The 17,685-nt window shown below is 44.0% G+C and overlaps 1 protein-coding gene across 1 annotated transcript in view; it reads left to right on the forward strand.

Annotated features, from left to right (window-relative positions):
* Positions 1 to 17,685, forward strand: part of KCNK2 (potassium two pore domain channel subfamily K member 2) — a 187,350-nt gene that overhangs the window by 25,696 nt on the left and 143,969 nt on the right. The gene's annotated exons all lie outside the window — the stretch shown is intronic.

Genomic DNA, 17,685 nt, shown 5'->3' on the forward strand with positions numbered 1-17,685 from the left:
CAGTAGGGATCACCCCCCCCCGCCGCCTGACAGCTTCCAGTGAGTGCAGGGCTCTTTTTTTTTTTAAAAAAGAGCCGGGATGTTGGGGCTGGGTGGGGCAGTCATTGATTGGTGCTGGGAGAGTGGGCAGGTGATGGTGCCTGTTTGATTCAGAGATTTAGCCAAATCTATTTGGCATAGTGATTCGAATCACTGAATTGAATCACTGTCCCCTGAACCAGCCGAATCCAAAGTGAATACTAGCTGTTTCACACAGGCCTAATGCCTATGTACCAGGAAAGAATTTCTGGCCAGAAACCCTGCATAGAAGGAAGCACTTCCTTGGAGCCCAGAGTAAAATGCGTTAAGTCCCCAAGTAGAGTGGAATGTAAGACAAACCCCTTTTTCTGGCATTTCCTATTGGCCAACTTGTGCAGGTCCCTGCTGGCTGTTAGGTTCTTATACCTTACATTACAAGGCTTCTGCAGGCAGGACTTCTGTTGGCAGAGAGCAGCTGCCACAGGAATGCTGCCCAATTATATTCCCACTTTCATGGTATCTGGTAACTCTGCATGGCTCCTGCCAGAGCAGTATAACTGCACTATGACAGCTGTGTTGGCAAAACATGCAGTAAACCTTGGGAGGTACCAGGTACTAAAGGGAAGCTGCCAGTAGAAACTGTGGGTGTGCCTACACTTTTCTTCTAACTGCTGTGGTGTCAGAAACTCTGACACTTGCAGAGCTGGCATTTCTCTGCCAGCAGAAAGAAGAGGGTCTGATGCCAGAGGGGAGCTGTGAGTGTAAGTATACATATGTTCTTCTGGCAAAACTGTGCAGCAAAGACCAGGACTTGGCTGTCTCTCTCTTGTCATCTATGGTATAGGGGGTTTAGGTACCTAACCTAAGCTTATGTATTCTACTAGCGTAGAAGGCCTGTAAAAGTTAGGAGCTGCAATACCAAACATCACAATGGTTAAGTCCTGCAGTGGATTTACTCCAAAGCTCTTAAGGATGAATATGAAGTCACAGAAGTGAATGGGCCAAGCATGATCCACTTTGTCAGTAGTGTTATACTAGCATAGAGAATGGTACTAAAGGAGTCACAACTTAGGGTGATAAATATAAAAAATATATAGAAGAGAAGAGAGGTGAATTGGACCCACTGCCTATTGGAACATAAGCGTAGGAGGGCAAGCTAATCAGAATCATCCCTGCTATTGCAGGCAACCACATCATATCATCTCTTTCATAAACTGATCAAGCTCCATCTGAAAACTAGTTAGGCTTTGTTGGTCTTGGTTCTGTGTATGTTTTTCTTCCTTTGACCTTACAAACTCCGCAGCATGAAGCGATTATGAAGTAGAGGGGCACAAAGTTGCTGATATTATTGCAACTTCTTGTCTGTCCCCAGAAGAGACTGAAAATGGGCTTTTGGAGCCTTTTGGTTCCACCTCAGAAATTTACACAGGCATCTCTTATCAGAAATTGTTCTACTCGCTGAGCGTTCTGATCCTTTTTATGAGTGGATGTAGAGAGCAGCATTCCTATTTTATACAGGACTTCTCTTATTTATCTCATTTGTACACAACTTCTCTAGAGCTAATATATGAATGTAGTATGATCATACCTATAGGGTGCATGTATACACAGTTCTCCCACCCCCTGCTGCCTGGGCTTAGCAGAAACAATTAGCTCCTGGTCAGCTATGTAACCGTGTGATACGGTGCATTAGCTAATGTGTAGTAAATCTACTATCTGCATTTACAGGTAGTAGAAAACCACTCATTAACCTATTTTAATGCACAGTAGCTGCTGCACATGGTTACATAGTGATGCTTTACCATACAGTAGATTAGTCTACAGTATAGTAAAACATCTTATGCAGCCACACCCATCATGTATAAGTAAGTGTGTCCCTGTTGATTGGCTAATAGGGCATATTGCAATACATTAACATTATTTATTTCTATAGAAGAATTTGTGTGTGTGATACTAAAATATAAGACAGGCCTTTTTGCTGTAGGACATATTATCAAATATTTTACCCACTGGGTTTTATGCTTAGAGTCTTTCCTTGGGCAGTCATTTGGATATCTAATTTGGATATTAATCACTTCATGAAGCATTTGGGCAGTCACTGGCAGATCAGGCTACTTGCTTACAATAAGAAATATCACTGCCTGTGAATAGTAGGTACTCCAGTAGTAAGAACAAGAATTTGTGATAAACAGATTTCTCTTTTTAATTTTTCAACAACAATCATCTGGGATCAGGAGAATGAAGAAAATGATAACTGAAGATTAAATAGCTTCAGTTACTCTAAACAGCCAACAGAAGGAAGGTTTCTTTGGTCTACTGTAATTTAAATGGATCCTTTTTGTTAATAAATGTGCTTGAACTGGGTTTATGGGAATTTTTTGCAAGTTGCAGCATTCTTGTCATCTTATATACAAAACAGGTAACTGCCTTGTAAGAGGTATTTTTGTCTGACTGAAGTGACTTATATTGTCCAACCGCGACTAATGTAGGCATAAATAACCAAAGATATATTGTTTCTGTCATATGTTTTTAGAGGAAATGGTTGATGGATAAAATGCAGAAACAATCCTTGGAGTGGTATATGGACCTGAACTCCAATCCCTAAGTGCCCTAATCACTATGTGGAGAGTCATTCTCACTCTTGCTCTTGACTATGCACGTGTGCTCGATCTCTCATACTCTCTCTCTCAGACACTGAATTTGAAGTACTGCTTCAAAAGGAGGGAGTGAAGATGCTTGTCTCCTAACATCAGAGTGGTTTTTAGCCTGGTGGCTAAGGAACAGTCTATGGAGCTGGGATATGATGGTTTGAATCCCCCTGGGTGAACAAAAGTATTCTATAATTGTATAATAAGAGGGCACCTCTTTCTGTGTTTCTTCAAAGTGGCAGCTACCATTGTGTGGAGCCTGATCTACTACAGGTACTCTGAGGCTGGGTCTACATAAGATGCTGACTGAGCAGTAGCGATGCTACTATGCAGTAGTAACAAGCTACCACGCAGTAGAAATGAGCTGCTGCTCAGTCAGTGTCACCAAAAAGCCGTTTGGGGATGCTACTGTACAATAACTGAGGTTATTGTGCAGTCATTTAGTACTTGTGTATGCAAGTACTAAATGACTGCTCAGTAACAACTGCACAATCAGCATCTTGTGTAGATATGGTGTGAGAGTGCCAAATAAAGGAGGAAGACTTTCAGGGGAGAAAGATGAAGGAACATCTAGTTTCTGGATCCTGATCAGAGTAGGAACACAGTTATTGGTTTCAATCAGGGTTGGGTGCGAGAGAGGCATGGAGCTGCTCAGCATTGTAAAGACAGAGGTATTTCTGATGTGCACAGAAGCAGAATTTCAAGTACCTGGGGTGGTATAATGGTGAAAACTGAGCTGTCTGTGGGGTTTAGGCAGGCAGCCAACTGAGCAGGGGATTTCAACACCAGAGTTTGTGAGTAAGGTAGGTTTGGGTCACTTCAGTCCTTTTATGGATCTCTGCCTTAAGCATTTCTGAGAATTTTACAATTTTGGATGATACACATCATTATTCTCCACATTTTTTTTCATTTGGATAGAGAGTTTTTTATAGCATGTTTACTATTAAAGACTTCTACTTATAGTGGAGTGTGTCAGTGATCATAGGGGTTTAAGTTGTAGCCATGTTGGTCTAAGGACATAGGCAGACAAAATTCCTTGGGTGAATTTGATATCTTTTATTAGACCAACCCAAATAGTTGGAGAATATTTATTAAGCAAGCTTTCGGGTTCAAAAACCCTTCATCAGGCTAAGGAAGTTTCAGCAGTTGGTTTGTGCTCTTCCTGGATGGAATGAGCACACACCAACTGCTGAAACTTCCTTAGCCTGACAAAGGGTTTTTGAACCTGAAAACTTGCTTAATAAATATTCTCCAACTATTTGGGTTGGTCTAATAAAAGATATCAAATTCACCCAAGGAACCTTGTCTGTCAGTGATCATAGCCACTCTTGGTGACTTTTGTGAAAAATAATAATCCTCTCTCTCCTCCACAGTACAAATGGAAATTACCTGTGAAGCCCAAGCATGCATTGTAAATGTTCAGCTTGAAGCTGAACATTTCTTAGACACTGGTTTTCTTATAGTTTCTTTCACTAAGTTGTTCAACCTAGATGAAGCCTTAAGTGAATTTTGAAGTAGTAATCTCCTTTATGAGTAAGTCATTACAAGGAGAACATGACAGGCTAGAAAAGCAGTAATTTCAGGAACTGATTTCTTTACAGTTGTTATATTAAGTACTATTGGCGATCATGGTAAATATAATGGTATACCAGCATCCTTTACAAAGCTGTTATGGAAGAGGGTTGCTGGTTATCAACCACAAATGATTTGAGAGAAAGAATAGAAAAAATCTAGTCTTAACAAGACTGTAATCTAGCTATTGATAGTAGCCTAACCCATCTTGCAAAATCTTACTTACCTATTCTGTTGGAGAATGAATCACTTTCTTACACCTTATGTAGTAAGATGAGGACAGATTGTATTTGACCTATTAGGCACCTAGGTAAACTTATTCCACCCTGTTTAAGTCCCCAAAATCCATTAGCACATCTACTTTTGTAACACAATGTCATCTTACCTGTAAGACTGAATTACAAAAAAACACAGTAAGGGGGAGGAGGACCCATCTGCCATATGCATGTTTGTTTCAGGGACTTGAGCAGGATAGAAAAGAAATGCCTAAGTCCACTTACGTGCCTAGAAGGGGTGATAGAATCTGGCCCAAGGTGAATTCTATAGAAACGGGGAACAGTTTGTGTCTGGGGTGTTAGTGTTGTGGCAATTTTATTGGTCTTCTAATCTGTGTATAGGTCTAAGTATCATGTCATTTTATCATTGACGTTAAGCCTAAATATTGCTAGTTGGCACTAAGTGTGTTCACATCTCAGTGAAGAGAGAAGCATAAGTAATGCTTTCCCCAGTGATCCCCATGATTTGAATCAACACCATATGATTCCTGGGTTGGAGAAGCATTTTATTATTTATAAAATTCCCTATGATAATTGAAAGATAAACATGTTTTTGAATCTCCACAAAACAAACTGTTGATTAACCTGTGGCATGGAAGCATAATCTACAGTCAGCCTGTACCTATAGAAAATATTGAGATTCACATACATTTTAAAGTAAAAAAGACAATTATGTACATTTTATCTTATTTTCTACATAACTCAGAAGATAGAATTTTAGTCAACGCTTCTTGTAATGAACCAAAAATCCTCTGGCCAAAATGATGCGAATTTTGTTGGACCATGTTAATGTCAGACCAACTTATTTCCAAGAGCATTTTATTCCCTGCACAATATATTTGAGCAGCAGCAATGTAGTGCTTGTCCTTATTCAAATATGTTACAAAAAATGGGTTTCATTTGCCTAGAGTGCTACAAGGCTTGCCACTCCCAATGCCACAGGGAACTCTTCATAAGAGAGGAGTTCACTCCCGCATGGGTGGATCTAGAATTTTAAAAAGAAGGGTGCAGATGGTATGGCATTACATCAATAAAACAAAAGATGTATTTTTCTCCAGTTAATAAAAAACAGATACTTTATCAATATGTTAGGGGCTAGCACTATATTGTTTTACATTAAAGCAAAAACAAATAACTGTTGGGTTTTCTAAAGTTAAAAAACCACAACAAATGAGGCAAAAATTGTCAAAATAGACAAAAGATGGCAACATTAGCCCTGTAGTCATTATAGTTAAATATACATCTCTTATTCAGTTTTATAAAACAAAATTGAGCCTTCTTTAGTGTCTTAACAGTGACTCCAATACTTCTCTGTCAGTTGTTTTTACACTTGAGTTAATATTACCATACCACAGTTAAATTTTTCAGCTAGAGCTAAAAATAATCCTCAGAGCTAAGAAATAGAAGAGAAACATTACCAAGAATGGCTAACAGACAAAAAAAATTGCCAAAGAAAGGATAGTTTGAATAATGGAACATCAAGACCATTAAAGAGGATAGAAGGTTGTCCACACCTGTGGAGTAGAGAGAGATTAACAGGAATTAGGGAGATGATAAATGAGCCACAAAGTCAGATGACTCTCTCAACACTTTCCTAATAGAAATGCAGCTGCCCCTCTCAGCAGCTTGTTGTAAAGTTTGGGTGGAGCAGGAATTAAAGGGATCTCAACTGCACCAGTGCACCTCCCCACCCCTACCCCCGCAGTCTGCCTTTGCACTCCCCCGAAAGGGCAAAGGGTGCTTTATCTTGTTCAGTCAGCACTCCATTATGTAAACATAACAGCCAAAATTCTTAGACCTGGGGCATGTGTGGACGAAACGGGGCCCCTAAATTGAAGCAGTGGGTTTTAAAAAACAATGCTTCAATTTAGGGCCAATTAAACCCTGCTGACTTACTTGCATCTCAGGCAGGGAGGGGAGTGCAAGCTGCCAGCAGGTGGAGCGGTCCCTAGGCTGCAGGCGGGTGCTGGTGCTTCCTTTCGCGGCAGTGGTGGCCCCCTTCCACCAGCAGCACCCGTCCACAGGCACCCAGCTCAGATGGTCCCAGGGGTCACTGGAGCCATGGAGGGAAACACTGGCCCCCCACGCAGTTCAGGCAGGCACGCAGGCTCCAGGTGGGAAACAAACAAAAAAAAAAGATCAGGCTCCCTGTTTTTCTTTGGTGGCCTTTCTTGGTTGCTGCCAGGCTGCCTGTAGGGCTTCCTGCAGAGCCCCTGAGTTGCACGGAGCCCTGTGCTTTGCTCTGCGGCTATAGTGGCAGCAAACTAAAACTCCTCAGAGGCCCCAAGTCATTTAAGGCGCATTATGCTGCTGAATTTCCTACAGTGGCTAGAATTAATGCACAATACACGGCAAAGGCATACAAACACTGAGACCATGAAAGCATTTACCCCATTTTAAAGTGCTATGCACACATGCCCCTCGATACTAAAATCAAGCACTTATTGGGTTGTGGGATGAATTGGCATGATAGGTGATTTCTCTTAAGGAATGTAAATGTAAATTTGGGTGCTTAATGTTAACCAAAAGTTTCAAACCTGAATTCCAAAATGTGTTAAGTAACTATCTGCCATATTTTGACCTCATGCTTAGTGCATTGTTTAGGTTTCTATTGGTGATCTGAACATTCATTCTGTGCTTGGCATGAAGAATTGACAAAATAATTGAAAGGAAATAAAATAAGAGGTCTCATCTCAGAATAATCTATCAAATTAAAATATGAATTCCCAATGGCCTCCCTTGTAGAAAAAATGTAATGCATCCTGCCCAGATGGATTTCCACACTGCAGTGCGCTCACACTACCAGAAAAAAGACACTGTACATTTGAAAGTATTTTTACATATCACAGTGATTTCTCCTATGCCCACTCTTACCTAGTGTGGTTCTGATGTTTTTTGAAACATAGAAGATACATAATGTTCCCCTTTTGCATCTGCTCATCCATTTTTGTTATTTCTGCTTGCAAGTTCTTTCATTATGCTTTTTAAAATATTGTCTTAATTGCTTTTCCTTCTCTTGTGTTTATCTGGTTTGTTTTGTGCGTTCAAATTTTATTTGTGACTTACCCTGCACCAAAAAAACTAACACTATTATAGGTAACTGCCAATGCTCCCTATACTTATATTTATTATGTGGTCATTATAGCAATTTCTAGAATACCATAAAATATGCATATGGTATTTTACAAATGTAAAAGTATGATTCTGTACCTGCAAGGCAAGGTTTTTAACTACTTCCTTATCTACACACAGCTACCTTTATTATCTGTTCTTTTGGTATTAGTTTATAGATGTTTCTTTGTCTGTATACAGAATAGAAATATGTCTCTATATTGTTAGTCTTCCATGAAAATCTACCAAGGGACAGGTACATGATTTGTAAAGACTGGTAGTAGAACCAGAAGTCAAATTGGCTCTCCTAATTGCCAGTCTCCTCCTCTGAATACAGACCATCTTAAGCTAAAACTAAAAAAAGTTAATTATATAAAAAGATGACAACAAATTCTTGAATAAGATGAGACTACTAGTTGTTTTTGTACATAAATAATTCACAATAGTGATGACATGGTAATTTACATTTGTCTGTTCAAGTAAGTGGCAATGAAGTCATAGCCATGTCTTCTGAAACCATCCAAGGATAATATATTTGTAAAAAAAAATGTAAAAAGCAGTGGCAAAACATTTGACAAAAAATCCCATTAGATCCAGTAATATGACACAGGCAGGAAAGGAAACACACTGGGAGATTTGCAAGTGAGTAAAGAAAAATACACATTCACAATATTAATTAAATAGCAAATACTTTGTGGACTGTAAAACAACTTCTTACTTGTTGCACATGGATAAATATGTTAGAGTTGCAAGAGATGGAAAGAGTTAGAGCTCAATTAAAACCGACAGCTGAGCTATGTGAAAATAGACGGCCATATATTATTTTTTTTCCTTTGAATTGATGAAGTGAGAGAGAATGGGTTGTCTTCTAACAATTCATTTATCATGTTGTAAACCAGATACATGTGGATGTAATAATTTGCTGCTATTGAGGTATTACTGATATCTATACCTGACTGTTTGTAGCATAGGATCCTTAATCCTCAGGAAAATATTACAATTAAATAAAAATTGTTGTTTAAACATTGGCTGATGGACTGTAAGTTTTTTATAATGCATATCATAGTTCTTAGCTTCACCAGTGACTCTTCTATCTGGAGGTGACAGTAAATGGTTCAAGAGAAGAGGTATTTGAGAGTGTTCATGGGAAGAGGTATTTTAGAGTATTGGGAGCTGTAAGAGATCTGGGCATTATTATTCACTAACCAGGTAGCTTGGGAGTGGGGTAATGATACTGGAGCTATTCCAGTTTCTAGCAGGATTGATACTTTCCAACATAAGGAACTCAGCTTCAATGCAGTGGATATGACCAGAGTCCAGCCACAATATCTATCCACAGCATTCTCTTGTTAGCCATGTGTAGATATGTCCAGGTATGACAGATTATATACTAAATTGAGCACATCTCACTCTGACTTGTGCTGTGTGTTTACTGCCTTTATAGATTTTGAAAGTGGCATATACCTACATTATCAGCATGTAGGAAATAAGCTCAAAGGGTCGTCATCATCATCATTATTATTATTAATTGCATATTTCTAAAGCAGAATGTAACATAAGTAATGGCAGAATACAGTGGCGGAGCAAGAATTTAATGTTGTGATACTCATGAAGATCTGACAAAGATATCTTAATGCCTTCCAAGAAACCAGGAGGCAAAGACCTGTCAAATAAAGTGAGCTGTAAAATTAACTTTATCAATGAGGCTAGCTGAACTTGCTTTTGCAGACCTCTATTGTAATGAAACTTCATGTACTGGGAAGTTTTGCCACTGACTTTAATGGGATATAGGTTTGGGCTCATTCTTGAAACCACAAGTTCCTATTCCGCATTTTAATGAACTTCCACTCCTCATAGCTAGGTACTTCCTGACATTCAGAGGGACAAACTATAGACTCGGAACAGAGCCTGAATCCTGTAATAGCCCTAAGGCCCTCATTCATCAAAACATTAAGCATGTGTATAACTTGAAGTATGAGAATAGTTCAATGAAATTAGTGAGACTACTTGGATGCTTAAAAAGACTGAAGTCCAAATGAATTTCTTCCTGCAGATGACAGCCACACAACTATTATAACTACCTGGGCTGTACTTCCACTCAGCGGGAGGCAAATAGTACATAGATATAAAGTGGATTTCACTTTATAGAATTGCTGGTTAATAGAACTAGCCACTTATTTGAATCAATATGGGAAAACCAAAACCATTTGTATATTATTACATGTAAAAATCACCCATATTAGAATCAGAGTTTTCGGTTTTTGGAATCATTTTACTGGAGAAGGCTGGGGATTTTGTAGTTGTGAGGAGCTCTCTGCAGGCTGGCAGAGTTCCAGCCTGCAAAGGGCTGGGAGGCAGCAGGAGGAAGGTGGTCAGGCAGGGGCACCAGGTGCATGGATAGGAGCCTCAAGAGTAGCTCCTGCAGGTAAGTGTGGGGGGTGGGGAATTAAAGCCCGGGAGGGAGGAAGTTGGGCAGTAGGACTGTGTGAAACGGCACCATTCCATTTCGACTTGAGTTTTGAGGGTTCCATGGAACAGCGCTTTGTTTCGAATTTCATTTCGATTTGAAACAGCTGTTCTGTTTTGCTTTGTCGAAACAGTGAGGCTGTTTCAATGCTGTTGTGACGTTTCACCCATTAGCTATAATGGGGAAGCTCAAAACAGCCTCTCTCATCTGCCTGCCGGATGAGTGAGGGAAACTGGTGCTGCTGCCTGGGACTGGGGAAGGGAACTGAGCTCAATTGCTCAGTTCCCCTCCCCAGTGCTAGATCGGACTGGGGAAATGAACTCAGCCCACCTGGGCTGAGATCCCAACCCCAGTCTGATGATAAGGGCTGGGGAAACAAACTCAGCTCAGCTGGGCTGAGTTTATTTCCCCAGCCCCACCATTGCACTGGGGTTGGGAAGTCAGCACAGCTTGACAGAGTTTGTTTCCCCAGCCCTGATCATTGGGCTGACTTCCCATCCCCAGCCCAGTCAGGGCCGGGGAGGAGAACTTAGTGTTCGGGCTCAGTTCTTTTCCCCAACCTGATCACAGCGCTTGGGAGGGGAACTGAGCCCGGGCTCAGTTCCCTTCCCCTGCACTGTGATCGGCTTCCTGGAGGCCAGCAGTGGGAGACAGGGAAAGCCAGGGCTGCACTCCCAGCTGCTGCTGGGAGCGTAGCCCTGGCTCTCCCCTGTCTCCCACCACCTCACTGCTGGCTTTGAAACTCGAAATGTTTTGAAACTGTCAAAACGTTTTGACTAGTTTTGTTTCGAGGCTGTTTCAAAGCCCTTCATTTCTATTTGATTTTGCTGTTTCAAGCTCAAAATGAGTTGTGTCAGATCAAAACAGTCAGCGAAATTTTGCACAGCCCTATTGGGCAGGGTTGGGGCCCCAATGGGGAGTGGGACCGGGGTTGTGGGCGGCTCATTCGGGGGCAGAGGGTGGGACCCAGGTTCCCTAGTGATGTACCCCCTGTGTGCACGGTAGCTTTGAGGGGCACAACCTTGCACTGCTGCCCTCACTGCCTATGCCCGCCCCCACCCCATGAAGATCTGGGGGACGTAGGTATCCCCCTGCCCCTCTGAGAATGCATGCCACACTGGGGAGCTGGCCCCACCCCCCTGCCCAAGCCTGCTGAGGGAAGGGAGCTGCAGACCTTGGTCCCTGTCCCCATAGCCCTGACAGCTGGGGGCCCCCTCCAGCAGAGCTGGGGGCCAGGGGGCTGTGGGTAGCAGACGAGGGGCACCAGCAGGGCTGTGGAGGCTGGCGGGGGGTGGGAAATGAGAGGCATGAGCAGGGCCAGGGGGCTGTGGGGGAGGAGTGAGTATCTGTGTTCTTAAAAAAGCAGGTCTCCTTTTAATGGAATCAGATGGTTAATAAAATCAAATCACCATTTCCCAAAGTGATTCCAATAAGAGGAATCCATTGTATATGCATACAGCAGGAGATTTCTAGCCACATAAGGTATGCTGCTTTTCCCATGTGCTTGGATGTGGGAAGTTGTATTCCTGTCTGGGTTATCAGCATTTTCCCCTGAACTGGGGAGGATCAGGGAGTAAAACTTCCCCATAGTTACATTCTACTGTGATGATCTTTTGGAATGTAGAAATTATCAGTTACCAAAGAGCATAAAAAGATGTATCTGTTTTCAGTTTAGCAAAGCAGGAATGGAAGAAGTTGCCATAAGTGGGTGGTAGGAAGATTAAGGATGAAACCCTAACTCCATTCTCAACACAGTCACTCTTCACTATGAGTGAAGCGCTAACCTTTTAGGGAGCAAGTGCCTTCTGTAATTTAAGAGGGGATGGGGGAAGGATGTGCTATAGAAAGATGAGGATATTTTGCCAGGCACACTCTTTTCCATAATTCTATTTAAAAAGTTAAGTATTTTTGAAAAACAACCACCTTCCTACAAGCATGATCTTGTCCTGTCACATCTATGTTTAGATCACCCCCAGCTGTTGTGTGTGTGTGTGTGTGTGTGTGTGTGTGTGTGTGTGAATACATTCATCATGCAGCTTGACTCATTTGCCTTGTGTGGTGCCCACCACTTCATCTCTGCTTTTAACATTCCTAATGTTTTAGCAACTGCAAACCTTGATGAGTAATATGGCTGTGGCATCAATGCAATTATAGACAACTCCACACATTTGTAGTCTCCCCATATGTGTGCCTCCCCATATCCAACATATAATAAGCAAGTTTTTTTATGTACTGCAATACTTGTGCTGTGCAATTAATAATTTTTGAGTTTGTGAAGGATTTTTCTCTTTAGCTCATCAGCAAAGCATGTGCTTGGAAAGTTGGAGACCTATGTTGTAACCCCATCTATTACTTAATCCTTTCCATGTTGGTTGGTGGTATGTTTTGTCAGTGATGGGCGACATTTGAGTGTGTTTGTTTAGTAAAGTTCAAAACTGCTACAGTCCTGATGCTTCAAACTGTTCAAATATCAACTCCAAATTTGAGGGCAGAATGGTCACACACAACATTCAAACAATATGTGGTGTACATTACAACACAAATAGTAGAGGGCATGACTACAGCATAAATGCTGGCATTATAGAAGACCTCAAGAAAACATGAATTGCTCTACACAACAGTTTTTGCTCACCACAAACAGAAATGTTGTTATTCTTCCTGGATTTCAAGATTCCTCATATTAGAAGTGTCACATCTGGTAGTGTTCGAGCTGAGTGAGCAGAAACTTTATTCAAAAGCATTGCTAGAATCCAATTTAAGTGAGCAATAAACTTCAGTCAATACTTTTAGCTGTGATTGCCATAGGTGAAAAAATGATATCTGTAGCCCGGGTGTACACGAGTATGTACTCTCTTCTCCAATTGAAGGGGATTATTAGCTGGCAGGTATGCTGTGGATGAAACTGCAGACTACTCACAGTTTCCCTTTGTCCCAAAGGAGCCAGGCCAGGACAATCTGGAACTTAACTATATACCAATTTATTATTATTTACATAAGTGGGTAAAAGATAAACATAAATATAAACATATGCACAGATATGTATGTATATAAGTATATATTCTGATACATTCTGATATATTCTTATACAACTACAAACCTTATTCTCTATAATGGGTTACCACCACTGGGGTTTCAGATAAGTCACAGGTAAACAAAGGTAAGCAATAGCAAGGGGTCCCAGCGGATCCCCCCAGGCAGGGTTATAGACTCTGTTAAACTACCAATTCACAAATATATTTTGGGTACTTTTATAAGGCGCAATATTAAAAAATGTAAGGTGCTCTGTCACAAAATGTATAAGACTCAACAGCCTTAGATTAAACTTAACTCTTTAAGCCCCCAGGGCCACAGGCTGATCCCGGGGCATTGGCTGAACTCCAGCAACCAGTAGAAGGGGGGAGATTCCCCCAGTGCTCTTGCCCTTGGGGCCCGGGCAGGGATGCCACCCAAAATAACCCACCCAGGAGGGCCTGGCTGGGGTGTTCCCTCCCCTGTGGAAAAGACTCCTTTCCCTGGGCAACTCACGGCTCTGGAGGGGATCCTGTGGGCGGTCAGCGTTCCCTTGGTCCTGCTGCTCCTCACTTGCGAGGCCTCCAGGGCTAATGGCTTCCCCTTGGGCTGCTGCCCGCTGGGGGCCCTGGACACTGTCGCATGCACTGGGGGGATCAACCTTTTGTTAGGGGTTAGGGGTCTGGGCCGCCTCATGCAGTGCTGGGGCTCGGTCCACTCCCGGACCCTCTGTGCAGTGTCATCTGCACAGAGCCGTTGGCACTGTGCCAGCAGCTGTAGATCCACGCAGCCTCAAGCAGCTCCAAGGGTCTTGGCTTGTTGTGGACCCACCGTGCAGTGAAGCCTGCACTGAGCCCTGGTCACTTACCAGGCGTTGGAGACCCGAGCCATCTCAAGAGGCTCCCAGGGCCTCAGACCCACCATGCACCCTCCGTGCACAGAAAAAGCCTGGCCACTTGTCAGGAGGATGGGGACCTGAACTGCCCAGTGCAAGTCCCAGGGTCCTGGTCCACACCGTGCACCGCTTGTGCACTGGGAGCCTGGCCTCAAGCCAGGAGTTGGGACCTGAGCTGCCTTGAATGGCTCCCAGAGTCTGGGCCCCGTGTGCCGTGCTGTGCACCAGCTGGGGTTGGAGCATCGGACTGGAGTGGGGAGTCTTCAGGGCTTTTCTGGACACTGGCTTCTCCCACTGGGCAGCTCTTCTTCTGCCCTGCTCTCTTCTCCATCCCTTGACGGGTCTTGTGTTGGGCATGCTGCATCTTTTATACCTTTCAGAGGCTCCGGCCCCAGATAGCAAACAGACCAATCAGGTTGAAGCAAAGTGCAGGCTTCAACCAGGTCAAGGGCTCTTTGCCTTACCCTGGGTAGGAGCGGGCCAAGCCCATCCCAGCAGTTACCTGATTGGTGGGTGTGTTCCACCAATCACAGTGAAGATTCTCCAAGCCCAGACCAGCGGGGCTGTTATCGGTAAATCTGCCAGATATCAAACAAGATGTAAACATTTGGTTGCTTCATACTGGTATTCCAGAAGCAGTTTCTCAGCTCTCAGACTCATGGGTACAATACACTAGTCCCTGGAGGGGAGTTTCTTACTTGAAATGGATTCTGTTTTTCAGATCCTATTCATTAGGATCCTACTGATCCAATTCTGTTAAAGTTATTGGAAGGGTTAACACTGACTTCAGATTATGGGCAATGGATCTGGCCTCTCCTCAGCACTTCATAAGGACTTCTCCATTTAGAAAAAAAATTCGTATCCTATTTTGATAGCTAAAGAAAGGCATGTCGTACTATTTTCCGTAATATTTCTTGCAGTCTCTGCTCTGCTTGGAAGAAAGTTTTCATTCCCTTTTTTCCCATAGGGTATGGGAAGTGATCCTATGAAACCAATTTTTCCACATGGAGAGGAACAGACAGTGTTTATACAGGCTTACGGGCAGCAAACCTTTCAGGCGAAAAGGGAAAAGATGGTGCTATTTTATGTATGAAATGTTCCGGGCTCTAAAGGAAGGGAACTAGGTCATGTAAATAAGCAGTGACCCCCTGACTATGTAGAGGCTCTGCTAAAAAAGGACTTGTTCCTTCATCCCCTTGTTATTTAAGTGGTATAAAAGCCCAAAGTGGAGAGCTGCTGTTGCAGGAGGTTTGGTTCTGTTTCTGTCAGGACAGGCCCTTAAATCAATTCCACTGTGCCAGATGATATAAAGAGAACTTGCAAAGGGATTTTCTGGATTGGGCCCAAGATCTCTTGTTACTGGACAACTGTTTTGACAGGCCACAATGGTGGTAAGTGGTCTGCAAAGATCACAGGGAAGTAGCAAATGGCAGTTGGTTGTATATTCTGGGCCTTGTAGACACATGAAGATTGGCATGATTGGCACTGCTGAAATCAGAGATGGAAGAAACATAAATAAGGCATCTGTGTGTATTATAGGCAGACAAGTTTCTTTGGGTAAATGTGATATCTTTTATTAGACCAACTAAATAGCTCAAAAATTGTTCTCTGCAAGCTTTTGGGCACAAACACCCTTCTTCAGACACCCTCTCCAATACCTGAGGACAAGGGTGTTTGTGTCTGAAAGCTTGCAAAGAACAATTTTTCCAACTATTTACTTGGTCTAATAAAAGATAACGGATTTACCCAAAGAACCTTGTTTGCCTATATCCTTAGACCAACAGGGCTACAACCAACAACCCTGTCTGTATTATGTCACTTTAATATAGATGTTAAAGTAAGTGCAGTTCTCAAATGCTCACTGCTGGTGCTGCTGATTCAAGCAGGATTATAGCCCATAAACCACGTGAGGAGCTCCAAAGTGGCAGTTTTAAAAATATACCTCTGGCTTCAATTGTTTGTGACCCATGCCCATTTATTATTATTACCCCAGGAATACATTTGCTGAGACTTTTGTGCTGAAGGTGGCAGGTGGTAAAATATCTATCCCCATGTGTGAATTGGTGCATTTGTATCTTCCAGGTGCACCCGGCTTTTAACCCCTTAAGTGTGAAGTTGACCCCCAGGGTAATGTCATAGCTTATGGAGAGTTGGGGGAGACTAAAGAGGAGACTGAGGACAAAATGACAAATAGGATCACAGATCTCTCTCTCTCTCACACACACACAATCTCTCCCTGTCTTCACACACAGACACAGCCACATCTATCTCACTCACTCTCTCTCACACACACCTCTCACCCACTCTCACTCTCTCTCTCTACCTGTCGTCACACACTCACTCACACACACAGATCTCTCTCTGTCCCTCTCACACACTCTTATACACCCAGGTGCGTTTCAGTTGCGGCTGGAAGCAAGCTTGTGAGGGGTCAGCTGCACTCCTTAGCTCTTAGACCGCATGGGTTAAACACCAGCCGGCTCTAAGGTGCTGAGGAAGAAACAGGTCTGCCCCCTCCCGTGCCCGGCGATTGCTGCCTCCCCGCGCTCAGCGCCGAGAGCTGCTCGGCTCGTGCTGCGGCAGGGACATTTCGTGCCCCTCCGAACTTGGCGGAGACTCCCGGAGGAAAATCGCATTTGGTGACGAACGCAAGTGGCATGGGGGTTGGGATGTCTCTCCCTTTCCCAGAGCCCCGCCCGGGGCTTCCCAAAATCCCCAGCCCGATGCCCAGCACTTTGGGATCTACCTGCCTTGCACGTGGCTCTTGCCCGGACCTGACCGCCCCCCCCCCGCCTTCCTCTCCTCCCCTTTTGCTTCGCCTCTCCGCCCTGCCCGGTTTGGTCCCTGCGCCTGGTTTCAGGGCGAGAGGCGCACACCCACTCACACCGTGACACGCACACAAAATCTCTCCCTGTCTTCACACTCACTCACACACGCATCTCTCTCTCTCACACACGCTCGCACCGTGACACACACACATTTCTCTCTCTCGCACACGATCTCTCCCTGTCTTCACACTCGCTCATACACACAGATCTCTCTCTCTCTCAAACACTCACTCTCACACGCGCGCGAAAGAAGCGTGTGCAGAGATGCCCAAGGGAAAAGGCCGTGATTGAGAGGGAGAGGCAGCCTAAGAGGAAGGACACACACACACACACACTGCACCACACAAGGCACCCGTGCGCCCCGCCAGGCACCCCCCGGCGCTCGAGACGAAGAGGAGCGCCAGCAGGCAGAGGCAGGACCGCGCGGTGCCCGAGTGCGAGACACGCGGGGAAGGACGGGCCGGCGGGCGGAGGCGGCTGCGCACACGGCCCCGCACACACACCTCTCACGCACGCACACACACAGCTCTCCGTCTCCCTCACACAGAGCTCTCTCTCCATCTCACACACACACACACACGCCCAAACACAAACATAGATTTCTCTCTCACATCCAGATCTTTCTCACACACAGATCTTTTACACGCACACGGACCTCTGACACACACCTCTCTCTCACACACACATCTCTCTCGCGCACATAACTCGCACAGATCTCTCTCTCTCTCTTGCACGCCCGCCCACCCCCGACTGCAAGAGCCGGGCGCACCAAGGCTGGCGACAGACACACCTCGGCGCTCGCCACAACAAAGGAGGCTCGCTGCGTGCTCATGGCGACCGAGCGACTTGCACACGCACTGTG

Source organism: Alligator sinensis, unplaced genomic scaffold, assembly GCF_000455745.1.
Source record: "Alligator sinensis unplaced genomic scaffold, ASM45574v1 scaffold842_1, whole genome shotgun sequence".
Lineage (NCBI taxonomy): Eukaryota > Metazoa > Chordata > Crocodylia > Alligatoridae > Alligator > Alligator sinensis.